This window comes from Mobula birostris, chromosome 9 (genome assembly GCF_030028105.1).
Source record: "Mobula birostris isolate sMobBir1 chromosome 9, sMobBir1.hap1, whole genome shotgun sequence".
Classification (NCBI taxonomy): Eukaryota; Metazoa; Chordata; class Chondrichthyes; order Myliobatiformes; family Myliobatidae; genus Mobula; species Mobula birostris.
The window spans coordinates 116,118,651-116,131,439 of NC_092378.1; positions in this window are offsets into that span (position 1 = coordinate 116,118,651).

A 12,789-nucleotide genomic window follows, 5' to 3' on the forward strand; every position below is an offset into this window, starting at 1 on the left:
ATTTGTAACAAAATATCAACAGCAATGAGGTGCATCACAAAGGAGGTGTTGAACTGTTTCTTTGAATAGACTGATCAAAAAGATTAAGGCACATGCGATCAGAGATTTGGTAGATCTGGCCACAGAGGAACACGGTGGAGAAGTATATTCTGATTTGATGTCTGTGGTCAGTAGTAAGCTGCTTAGTAAATATGCAGATGACACAAGCATTGGCATAGTAGTGAGAAAGGTTGTCAGATTACGTGCTCGGTTCCACTGTATTAGGTACCTGAGTGTGCTGTAGCTGATCTACTTCAAGGTTCAATGTGCTGTGCATTCAGAGACGCTCTTCTGCACACCACTGTTGTAACGTGAGGTTATTTCAGTCACTGTTGCCTTCCTGTCAGCTTGAATCAATTTGGCTATTCCCCTCTGACAAGGCATTTTCACCCCTAGCACTGCTGTTCATCGGACTTTTATTGGTTTTTCGCACTACTCCCTGTAAATTAGGGAATTGCAGTCAGAAATATCATGGACATATGACTTGATTTATTTTTGTTTTGTAGCCAGCAGTACATTGCAATACATAACAATAAAAAAGCTAAAAATTAAAATAAGAAATATGTATTTATATATGTATATATAAATTAAAATAGTGCAAATAGAGAGCAGAAACAAAACAAAAAGTGAGGTAGTGTACATGGGTTCATTGTCCGTTCAGAAATCTGATGGCAGAGGGGAGAAAGCTGTTTCTGAAATGTTGGGTGTGTATCTTCAGGCTCCTGTGCCTCCACCTTGAGGGGAGCAATGAGATGAGATCCTTAGTAATAGATGCCGCCATTTTGAGGCATAGTCTGTTCAAGATGTCTTCAGTGCTGGGGAGGCTAGTGCCCATGATGGAGCTGGTTGTGTTTGCCACTTCCTGCAAATTTTACTGATCCTGTTCAGTTATCCCTTCATACCAGACGGTGATGCAACCAGTTAGAATACCCACCACAATACATCCGTAAAAAATTCCAAGTGTGGTGACATACCAAGTCTCCTCAAACTCCTCATGAAATGAAGTTGCTTTTGTGCCTTCCTTGTAACTACATTAATACATTGGGCCCAGGAGAGATCTTCAGAGATGTTCACACCCAGGAATTTGAAACTGCTCATCCTTTCCACTGGTGATCCCTCATGATGTGGTGTGGCCTGGTGTGTGTTCCATTGGCCTCCCTTTCCAGAAGTCTACAATTAATTCCTGACATTGAGTACAAGGTTGTTGTTGCAAGTGGAGAGTAGAAGAAGAGTAGAGGGGATGAGAATTTTTTTTCCCAGAAAGGAGAAATTAATGTTCATGCCATCAGGTAGGAGGCATAAGTATCAACTTCTCCATCCAGTAAAAAAAATTTCTCCCCCTCCCCTCTTCTTTTATTCCCCACTCTATCCCCTTACCCTTTCTCACCTGCCTATCTACTCCCCCTGAGTCCCCTCCTCCTTCCCTTTCTCCTGTGGTCCACTCTCCTCTCCTATCAGAGTCCTTCCTCTCCAGCCCTTTACCTTTCCTAACCACCTGGTTTCACCTCTCACCTTCTAGCTATCCTCCTTCCTCTCCCTCCACCTTTTTATTCTGGCAACCTGCCCCTTTCTTTCGAGTCCTGAAGAAGAGTTCCGGCCCAAAACAGCAACTGTTTACTTGTTTCCATAGACACTGCTTGAGCTGCTGAGTTCCTCCACCTTTTTATGTGCGTTGTTTAAGAGCACTGATCCCTTAAATACAGTGCAATATGAGCCTGAATCCCAAAAGCAAACTGCAGCATGTGCTCTCTCCTCTCTGCCAACTTCCCTTGTGGATCTTTTCTGTGCACACCTCCTCTTCTGCTTCCTGTTTTGGCTTGCTGCTGTGACTTTCACTTCAGCATGGACATTGCATAACCAGCTTCTACCTTGTCTACAAGCATCTTACCCAGCAGATAGCATCAATGCTATGCCTGTGCTTACTTTCGTAACTGGCTGACGACTGAAGGTGTCCATGTAATGCTACACATTTCCTCTACGTAACTGAGTTTGATTAACTTCTTTTAAGAGTTTCACCAACTTAAGTGTCAGGTGACAAGGAGCACTCCTTTGGAGGGTGTACAGGCTTAAATTCACCTGTCATATTGGAACTGATGCCTTATCCTTGGGAGTTTATCAGCTCTAAAAACCTACGAACCAATTCTTCTGCTCTTAAGCTACAGAAGGTCATCAGAAACCGTGTCTTGGCGCACCTGTGGTTAAGTTATTTATTGAAGTTGTTTATCAATAAAAAGGCCAGACTTTAATTTGCTTGTTGCTTTTCCCTAGGTCAGAATGTTTTTGATCTGAAGTTTGCTCAGCAGCAGTGATCAGATCAATTTGACAAATGATCTGCATGACAGGAGCTCCAGAATAAGTTTGCTTCAGGTCTTCCAATAAATCTCATCGGTCTTATCCTTTTCCCACTAAGCTTGTGACCAGCGTCCTTTATGTACTGGCACTGGTGCATTCTGGTTCCTTTTTTGATTAGTCTATAGAGCTGAATATTGTTGATACTCATAAACTCACTGAGACAAGAATGATCAAGCTAACACAATCTTTATTAGTAACTGTCAGCCTTCAGCTCTTGTAACCATGTTACAAGAAATAACCGATTGATAGTCTCTGAGCATAGTCGCAACCTTTCAACCATAAGGTGACATTCTTCCAAGTGTTTAAAAGACATGCACCATATTCTGCATTAATCACACATCAAATGTCATCCAAATATTTTGTAAATATACTGCTGAACCTTAATGTGAATGTGAGCAACAGTCTCATCACCAATCTCATCAGAAGAGCACTTTGCACTATTTACTAAGGAATCAAACTAGACATGTATATTAAGAACTGAAACACATAGCAAGTCTATTAGCCCTAGAGGAGTGGCAAAGGTGCTTCAGTTTGATAACCTTTTAAAAATGTTGCTTGATGTATGGATTGTTCTCAGTTTGTATCCTGGTTCTAACTAAAATATGTGGTGCTCTCTGAACTTGTAGTTCAAGTTCAATTGTCATTCAACCATACATGAATACCCATGAATACACCTTCATGAAACAGCGTTACTCCAGGACCAAAGTGCAAAACACAGTACCAACAGTCATTCACAGCACAAGGCACATACAGCACATATAAGATAGAGTAAAACACAGTCACACACAATAAAATAAATCCCTGAGTCCTTGAATGTTGCAGCAGTCTGCAGTTGAACACAATAAATCTTGTAGTAAATATATATCTGATGGTCAAAGCTCATGATTAAATCAATACTCTTTTTAAACCTCTCACTACTATGGTCGAAAGTTCCCACCTGCTTCAAATGGGCAACAATTATACCAATGCCCAAGAAGCGTAGTGTGAGCTGACTTAACAACTATCACCCAGTAGCACTCGCATCTACAGTGATGAAGTGCTTTGAAAAGTTGGTCATGGCTAGAAAGAACTCCTGTCTCAGCAAGGACCTAGACCCACTGCAATTTGCCAATCACCACAGTAGGTCTATGGCAGATGCAACCTCAACGGCTCTTCACACAGCCTCAGATCACCTGGACAATATAAACACTCTGTCAGAATGCTGTTCGTTGATTATAGCTCAGTGTTTAACACCATCATTCCCACAGTCCTGATCAATAAGCTACAGAACCTAGGCCACTGTACCTCCTTGTGTAATTGGATCCTTGAATTCCTAACTAAAAGACCACAATTTGTGTGGATTGGTGATCACATCTCCTCCTCAATGACAATCAACAGTGATGTGCCTCAGGGGTGTGTGCTTAGCCCACTGCTCTACTCTCTCTATACCCATGACTGCGTGGCTAGGCACAGCTCAAATACCATCTATAAATTTGCTGATGATACAATCATTATTGGTGGAATCTCAGATGGAGATGAAAGTGTGTATAGGAGTGAGATATACCAGTGAGATAGATAGGAGTGAGATATTGCAGCAACAACCTCGCACTCAACGTCAGTAAGATGAATGAGCTGATTGTGGACTTCAGGAAAGGTAAGATGAAGGAACACAAACCAATCCTCACAGAGGGATCAGAAGGGGAAAGACTGAGCAGTTTCAAGTTCCTGGCTCTCAAGCTCTCTGAGGATCTAACCTGGTCCCAACATATCAATGCAGGTATAAAGAAGACAAGACAGCAGCTATATTTTATTAGGAGTTTGAAAAGATTTGGTCTGTCAACTAAAACACTGGTAAGCTTCTATAGATGTACCACAGAGAGCATTCTAAGAGGCTGCATCGCTGTCTGGGATGAGGGAGGGTGGTGTGGTTACTGCACAGGACTGAAAGAAGCAACAGAAAGTCGTAAAATTAGTCAACTCCATCTTGGGCACTAGCACTCGTAGTAACCAAGATGTTTTCAAGGAGTGGTGCCTCAGAAAGGTGACATCCGTTATTAAAGACCCCCATCACCCATGGCATGCTCTTTTCTCATTGTTACCATCAGGTAGGAGGTACAGAAGCCTGAAGGCACACACCCAGCAATTCAGGAACAGCTTCTTCCCCTCTGCCATCCGATTCCTAAATGGACATTGAATCCATGAACACTACCTCACTTTTTGGTTAACCTCTCTTTTTGCACTATTTTAATCTATTCAATAGAACAATATACATATATATATACTTACTATAATTTATTTATTCTTTCTATATTATCAAGTACTGCATTGAAATGCTGGTGCTGTTAACAAATTTCATGAGACATGCTGGTGATATTAAACCTGATTCTGATTCTGCTCATTCATTTGAAGTTAATGCATGTCATGGCAGTGATAGAAGGTTTCAGAAAATGCTGCCTGCGTCAAAATTGTAATACTGAATCTGCTCAGTGGTAGGAAACAGGGGGTGATTGAAGGTCCACTCTCCTACAGGAGGCCTGTGGCTAGTAGAGTGCCCCAGGAGACAGTGACGGGGCCTCTATTTTTCATTATTTATGTAAATGATGTGGATGTGAATGTACATGGTGCAATTAACAAGTTTGCTGATCGTACTAAATTAGGGGGTTTTGGTAAGAGTGAAGCAGTTACAAAGAACTGCAAACTCAGTTGGGGGGGGAATGGGCTGAGGAATGGTGCCGAATGGATTTCAGCTCAGCATGAGGCAATGCACTTTGGACATTCAAGAAAGGGTAAGGCCTATAGGTTGAATGGCAGGGCACTAACGAATGCTGTGGAACAGAGGAACGTGGGACTACAAGTGCATAGTTCATCGAAAATGGCTGCACAAGTAAGACAAGGTGGGGAAAGGAGGCGTTTAGCATGCTGGCCTTCATCAGGGCATCGAATTCAGGAGTAGGAATATTATGCTGCATTTATACAGGACATTTTAGTGACTTTGCACTTGGAGTAGCATGTAGAGTTTTGGTCACCAGGAAAGGCAGTGCCAAGCTCGAGAGGGTGGAGGAGAGCTTTTTGAGGACCTGAGTTAAAGGCAGAGGTTGGCAATGCTGGATCGTTATTCCCTGGAACACAGGAGAACGAGAGGTGACCTCACTGAAGTTTATAAAATCATGAGGGCATGGAGGAGGTCAGTGATCAGAGTCTTTCTGCATTACAGGGGAATCCAAAACTAGAAGGCACCGATTCAGGATTAGAGGGTAGATGTTTGAAAAAGAGCTGAGAGGTAACTTCTTCACACAGAGGGGAGTGAATATCTGAAATGGGCCACTTGAGGAAGTAATCGAGATGGATACATTTGCAGTATTCAAGAGGCATTTGTGTAGGTACATACATGGAGGGGTAGGGCTTGGAGGGTTGTGGACAGGGAAGGTGTTGTGGTTGGCGTAGACCTGTTGAGCCGATAGGCCTGTTCCTGCTCTAGATTACAATATTCCACCGGTATTTAGAAATAGAACACCAGAGCACAGTACAGGCCCTTCAGCCCCCAATGCTGTACTGAACTTATAAATTACTCTCAGATCAGTCTGACCCTTCCCTCCCACATAGCCCTCAATTTTGCTATCATCCATATGCCTATCTAAGAGGTTCTTAAATTTCCCTGATCTATCTGCCTCTACTGCTGCCCCGGCAGAGTATTCTGCATACACACCGCTCTCAGAGTGGACATAGAACATAGAAAATCTACGGCACATTACAGGCCCTTCAGCCCACAATGTTGTGAGTAAACCTTAACTCTGACATCCACCCTATACTTTCCTCCAATCACCTTAAAACTAAGCCGCCTCATGTTATTCATTTCCACTCTGGGAAAAAGTCTCTGGCTATCTACTCAACTTATCATCTAATACACCTCAATCAACTTGCATCTCATTTTCTTTCCCTCCAGAGGAAAAATACCCTAGCTCATTCAACCTACCCCCATTAAACATGTTCTGTAATCCAGGCAGCATCTTGGTAAATCACCTCTGCACCCCCTCTAAAGCTTCCTCATCCTTCCTTTAATGAGGTGACCAGAACCGAAAACAAATTCCAAGTGAAGCCCAGCCAGGGTTTTATAGAGCTGCAACACTACCTCGCAGCCCTTAAACTCATTCCCCCAATTAACTGAGGCCAACACATAACCCTATCAACTTGAGAGATTGATAAACATGCGCCCCAAGATACCTCTGTTCCTCCACGCTGCTAAGAATCCTATCATTAACCCTGCATTCTTCCTTCAAGTTCGACATTCCCAAAGTAAATAATTTCATTCTTTACTTGGTTGAACTCCATCTGCCACTCCTCAGCAATGTCCCATTGTAAACTGCGAAAGTCTTCAACACTATCTACAACTCCACCAACCCTCATGCCATCTGCAAACTTACTAACCCATACTTCCCCTTCCTCAACCACGTCATTTAGAAAAATCACAAAGAGCAGGGGTCCCAGGACAGATCCCTGTGGAACACCACTGGTCATTGGTCATTGACCTCCAGCCAGAATATGCTCCCTGTGCTACCACCCTCTGCCTCTATGGGCAAGCCAATGCTGTTTTCTTATAGCCAATTTTTTTTTTGGATCCCATGCCTCCCAACTTTCTGAATGATCCCACCCTGGGGAACCTTATCAAATGCCTTACTAAAATCCATATAGACCACATCCACTGCCCTATGTTCATCAAAGTGCTTTGTCACATCCTCAAAGAATTCAGTCAACCTCGTGAGGCATGACCCGCCTCTCACAGAGCCATGCTGATTATCCCTAATCAGACTGTGATTCTCCAAATGCTCATAAATCCTGTCTCTAAGGATCTTCTCCGATAACTTGCCCAACACTGAAGTATGACTCAATGGTCTATAATTCCCAGATTATCCCTACTCACTTTCGTAAACAAAGGAAGAATATTTGCCAACATCCAGTCATCAGTGGCCAGTGAGGATGCAAATACCATTGTCGAGGCACAGCATTTTCTTCCCTCACTTCCCAGTGTAACCTGGGGTATATCCCATCTGGCTCCAGGGATTTATCTCTCTCAATGTTTTTCAGAAGTTCCAGCATATTCTTTATCTTTATGTCAACATGTTCAAATACAGCCTGTTTTACACTGTCCTCACAACTGTCCAGGTCCCTCTCACTGGTGATTACTCATTAACGATGTCCCCTATCACCTCCAACTCCACGCACATGTTCCCTCTTTATCCCTGATCATTCTACCTTCACTCTAATCATCCTCCTGTTCTTGACATAGGTGTAGAAAATTTTGGGGTCTTCCTTAATCCTACTCCCCAAGGCCTTCTCATGTCTCTTTCTAGCTCTCACTAAGTCTGTTCTTCAGCTCCTTTCCAGCTATCTTGTAACTCTCTAGAGCCCTTTCTGATCTTTACATCCTAAACCTTAAGTAAGATACTTTCTTCCTCTTGACAAGCTGTTCCATATCTCTTGTCAACTCTGGTTCCTTCACCATACCATCCTTTTCCTGCCTCAATGGAACAAAACTACTCAGATCCCTGTGTAAGTGTCCCATTAACAACCTCCACATATCAGTTGTACATTTGTCTGAACACATCTGTTGACAATTTACACTCCTGCCTTAATGGCATCATAATTTGCCCTCCACTAATTAAATATGCAGCTAACCCTGCCTAAGGCTGTAGTAAAGGTAAGGAGTATGCGGTCACTGTCTCCAAATTGCTCAGAGATCCGTCTCCTGACCAGTTTCATTCCTGAATACCAGTTGAAGTATAGCCTCTTCTCTGTGTCAGAAACCTTTTCTGGACAGACCTGATAAATTCTGCCCTATCTAAACTTTTTGCAATAAGGAAGTGCCAAACAATATTAGGAAAGTTGAAGTCACCCATAACAACAACCCTGCTATTTTTGCACCTTTCCAAAATCTGCCTCCCAGTCTGTTCCTCAGTGTCTATAGAATACTCCCAATTGAATGCTTGCTCCTTTCCTCTTTCTGAGAAGACACTGACTCAGTAGACAATCTCTCTCCATGGCATCCTCCCTTTCTACACCAGTGATACTATCCCCGATTAGCAATGCCACACCCCATCTCTTTAACCTTGATTGCTGTTCCTTTTGAAGTATCTAAACTCCAGAACATCCAGCAACCACTCCTGCCCTTGTAAAATCTAGGACTCTATAATGGCCACAACTTCGCAGTTCCATATATTGACACAAGCTCTAAATTCATCACCTGAACATTAAAATACTCACACTGTAATCCATCTAACTGATTACAATTTTGCCCTATCAACTGTCTACTCTTGCCCACAAGGATATTGGTTCCCCTCAAGTTTAGGTATAACTTGTCCTTTGTGTACGGGTCATAACTTCCCCAGAAGATATGACTGCACAAAATGATCCCAGTGATCCACAAATCTGAAACCCTGTCCCCTGCACCAATTCCTCAGCCACACTTTCATGAGTCAAATCATCTTATTCTTGGCATGTGGCACAGGCTGCAATCCCAGAGATTACTACCCTTGAGGTCCTGCTTTTCAGCTTCATACCTATCTCCTTATATTCTCTCTTTAGGATCTCATCTCTTTTCCTACTTATGCCATTGTGACCAATATGAACAACGACTTCTGGCTGCTCACCCTCCCGCTTCAGAATGCTGTGACCCAATCTGAGACATCCCTGACCCTGACAGCTGGGAGGCAACATATCATCCAGTTGGCTCTTTCATATACACAAAATCTCTTGTCTGCTCCCCTAACCATTGAATCCCCTATCCCCACTGCACTCCCCTTCTCTCCTCTTCCTTTCTGAGCCAAAGCGTGTTAGACACCTGGCCAGTGGCTCTCCCCTGGTAGGTCATTCCAAATAATACAGTGATATACCTGTTATTGAGGGGAATGGCCATAGGAGTACTCTGCATGATTTGCTGATTCCCATTCCTTCCCCTGAGAGTCACCCAGCTACCTGCCTCCTGCAGTTTAGAGGTGACTACAACCCTATAGCTCTTATGTATCACTGTCTCAATCTCTCAAATGAGTTGGAGGTCATCCAGCTGTGGTTCCAATTCCCCAACATGATCTGTAACCTGCAGCTGGATGCACTTCACACAGACCTAGTTATCAAGGGGGCTGGAGGTTTCCCGGAACTCTCATATCTAAAATGGAGAACACACCACTGACCCCAGATCCATTCTCACTACTCTAGCGAGGCACAAATAGATGAAGGAAGAAATAAACCTACCAGAAACTTACCTTTGCCTCTTCTCTTGAGCCGAAGCCTCAATCTCTCCACTCTAAGAGTGACCCACTCACACAATGGTCATTCCCATAATGGTCAGAACACTTAAACCACTCTTCTTTTTATAGATCTTTTCAAAGTGCCTGATAAACTGTCTGCTAATTTAGTAATATACAGTAAGTTACTAAAGTTAGAAAAATTAAATAAAGTATTTGCTTATGGTCACTTCCTATATGATTAAATGAACTTTTGTTTTTCCTCTCAACATATATAATCTATTATTTAGAGTTCATGCAAGTCAGGATAACACCAGGAAGTTAACTGTACAATACATCACTCCAGAATGATGAAAGGAAGCCAATGTAAAAGACAGAACTTGAAGAGCTCTGTGAAAACCCGTGTGCAAGATTCAGAATACGAAGTTTTCCACAAACAATTATCATGCCCTCATGTAAATTTTCTCCTCTGCAAAGTAGGAAATAATGTAGACAAAACTGTTATTAAACAGGAAAGCCTGCAGTAAAGTAAATTAAAACTACAGCCAAAAACCAAAGAGGTATTGCCTCTAGCATGTCTTACTGGAGTTAATTGCATTGCCTCGGCTTGCTTGAGTCGAGGTTTAATCTGAATAGAAATGGAAATTACAGGAAACACCTGCTGGCCTGCTTCTATTTAATCAGAGTAGAATTTACCTGTTGATAGCAGAATGGAAGGGTCACTACAGAGACTCCAAGAATACTGTTCATAACCGTGATTGTTGAGCTTATCCCCTTCCAGTACATTGGCATGTGATCCTTTAAGCTGTGACAAGTTGAGAAGGAACTCAGCTGAAGACTTCTTCCACTGCTTAATGGAAGCTTAATGCTGTACTCTGACATTATTTAGTGCTGCTCGTATTTTAGCATCATTTCCTGCTTGCTTATATGTTTGTGTTGAACTCCTCCCCAAATGAATAACAATGGGTTTAGGTGGAAATGGTTAGTTGGGAATGAGGAATGACATTCAACTCTTGCTATTTCAGAATCTGTCCATACCTGATCGAATCCTGTTAGGCAACTCCAAACCTTTTGCCTCCTCTTTAAGAATGACATGACAATACTTTCGTAGGGTACGCTTACGACTTTAGGTCATCCCAAGGCATTTAACAGAGAATCGATTATTTCTGAGGGATGGTCAACTGCTGTAACATAGGAAATTGATGAGAAAGTGTCCCCTGCCCCATTTCCAAGGACTTGATAAACAATGTTCCAATCTATCAATCATAAAAAATAATACTACTTAAAGAAAAAAGATCTTTCCAACTGTGAAGGCCAGCTAGTCCCTCCTCAGAATGAGGTAGTGTCATCTTTACTCTTTAACCCTTTCCCCTTTTTAGTTACCATCTCTGTCCTCCCTCCTCTCTCATTTATCTGCTGGTAAGACTCCTCCCTTTAAACCACAAGCTGAGTTTATCCTTCTTCAGAGGCACGAGTTGAATATCATGGGTTGACACCCTCATCACAGTGCAACTGAAATGCTGCAGAGTCAGTAAGACAATGGGTGAGTCATTAAATCAGATGGAAGTAAAGAATAGCATTACTTTAATTATAAGCAGGGAGGTGCTGTCCAAGATGTATCATTTGTATAGTTCCAAGTTATCTATTCATTAGCTCAGTCACGTTGCCATAATTCAGATAAGAATCAATTTTTGTACATTGCAGCAGTACAAAAATGGCATTGCAGTCCTGTCTGATCTCTCACTATGCCCCTGGAATCACTGCAGATATGAGGACGGTCCTGTGCTGAGAGGTTAGATACACATTGTAACCAGTCCCACAGCTTTACGCAGCTATTTGAAAGGGTTTGCTGAGCTAAACAGAAGCAGCTTTTTCTTCTTTGAATTGACAAACATTAATGCTTTAATTTAAGTTTATATCAGATGAATGTGGTATATTAAAGTAATAATTTATATTGCTCAAGGTGGCGCTGTGTACAGCAGCCATGTTGTGAGCTCTGTTCCAACTTTACAGTGTACTGCTAATTTCTGCAATTTCCTTTGCTTTTGTTGTTCAAGAAACATGATAGTCACATCAGATATGATCGACTGGCTCTTCTGAACATCGGGAGGGTGGCATTTACCCATAATGTGTCGCCGTTTCTACACTGGGAACCCCCGCTTATGTGGCCCATTGGAGGCTCATTTATTACACCACCGCTACCTTGGAAGCAATGCCAGAGGCGAGGGAGAAGGGCTGGCGTCCTGGTGAGGTTGAGAAGGCGTGCCAATCGCTGCCGCTCTCTAACATACTCCTGGCTAACGTTCAGTCCCTGGATAACAAGCTGTGCAAACTGAGAGCGGGAAACAAAGAAATGTAATGTTTTGTGCTTCGTGGAGACCTGGCTGATGGAGGAAATACCGGATCATGCCATTGAGCCCTTCGGGTTCTCCCTGCTCCGGGCGGACAGGCGTAAAAGCCTCTCTGGGAAGAGTAAAAGAGGTGCAGTATGCTTCATGGTCAATAATGCTTGATGCAACCCCCAGAATGTGCATGTCCTCAAATCCTTTTGTTCCCTGAATCTAGAGTACCTTGTACCGCTGTGTAGACCTTTCTGGCTGCATAGGGAGTTCATGGTTGTTATTATCACAGCTGTGTACATTCTGCCACAGGCCGATACTGACCTGGCTCTAAAGGAATTGCACAAGACCATCAGCTCCCTGGGGCCTGCCGTTTGGAAAGTCGGATCACTCCTCCATCTTGCTTCTGCTGATGTACAGGCAGAAGCTGAAACAAGAGGTGGCCATAGTTAAAAACATCCACTGTTGGTCCAACCATTCAGTCTCCATGCTATAGGACTGATTTGTTGGCATCAACTGGAATGTCTTCCATGATGAGGATGTCTCTGCGTTCACTGTAAGGGGTCACGGGCTTCATTCGGAAGTACATCGAGAATGTTGTCCCCCAAAGATTGGTCAGGATCTATCCGAATCAGAAACCCTGGATCAACAGTTCCATGCGAGCAGCACTTATTGTCTGACACACAGCTTACATTGCCGGTAATCAGCAGGAGCTCAAGAAATGCAGCTACAATCTGCCCAAAGTCATCAAGGCAGCGAAACAACAATACAGAGACAAGGTCCAGACACAACTCTCCAGCAACAACACACGCAGCTTATGGCAAGGTCTGCACGCCATCACA